Below are 930 nucleotides of genomic sequence, written 5' to 3' on the forward strand. Positions count from 1 at the left end.
GCTGCCACGGCACAAGGTCAGATGTTAATCGGGACAGTTTATTCAGCCCTAAAAGCAATCACGGAGCTCGCTGAACCGAGTCCTAGTGTTTCCTCAGCCCAAAGGCTGACCTCCTCGGTGCCCGAGGGTCGGCCAGGTACACGGATGAAGTGGGACTCTCTGAAGCTCAAAAACACACAGAAAAGAGACCCCGCCGAGCCTCCATCAGCTGCAAGCACGGCGGCTGCCCCCTCGCCCACTCCACTTTAATCCCCCCCTCCCCCCGCTCCTGGTTCCCGCTGAGATTCTGGCAACACTCAACGGCCCAAATAATAACAAGTTATTATAACCACTCCGAGGGGAGGGCTGGAGGGCGGGCGGAGTGAAGGAGGAGGCTCCACTCATTGCCATCCACCCTCGGCAACAACGAAACCCCGAACTTTTCCTTTGTTTTCTCCTTCTTTCTCCTCCCCCCCCAGTCGACACCCGTCAGCCTCGGTGCGCTGAAGCGGTCGGGGCTAGAGGCACGAAGCGCCCGCCGCCCGAGCGGGGCCGGGGCGCCGGGATGCGCTCGGGAAAAAGTTTTAGCGAGCCCTCCTCAGCGCCGCCACCGCTGCCCTCGCCTCCTGCCAACCCCCGCCCCCTCGTTAAAAAAAAAAAAAAAAAGCAACATCAGGTTTCCATTTTGCCAAGAAGAACCAAAAAAAAAAACCCCAAACCAAAACCCACCGAGAGAGAGAGAGAGAGAGAGAGAGAGAAGCCGGCTGGCGATGCTGGCGGCTCCGCCGGTTCCCAACGGATTCGCGCAACCCTCGCAGAGACGGGCGCCGCTTTCCCTGCCTCCCCTCTCCCCCTCCCCAAAAGCAGCAGCACCCTCCCCTCCGGCCGGGGGTCCCGCTCCTTACCTGCCGCGCGGAGGCGGAGGAGCGAGGCGGCCGCCAGCAGGGCCAG

This window comes from Haliaeetus leucocephalus, unplaced genomic scaffold (genome assembly GCF_000737465.1).
Source record: "Haliaeetus leucocephalus isolate CR32 unplaced genomic scaffold, Haliaeetus_leucocephalus-4.0 Scaffold251, whole genome shotgun sequence".
Classification (NCBI taxonomy): Eukaryota; Metazoa; Chordata; class Aves; order Accipitriformes; family Accipitridae; genus Haliaeetus; species Haliaeetus leucocephalus.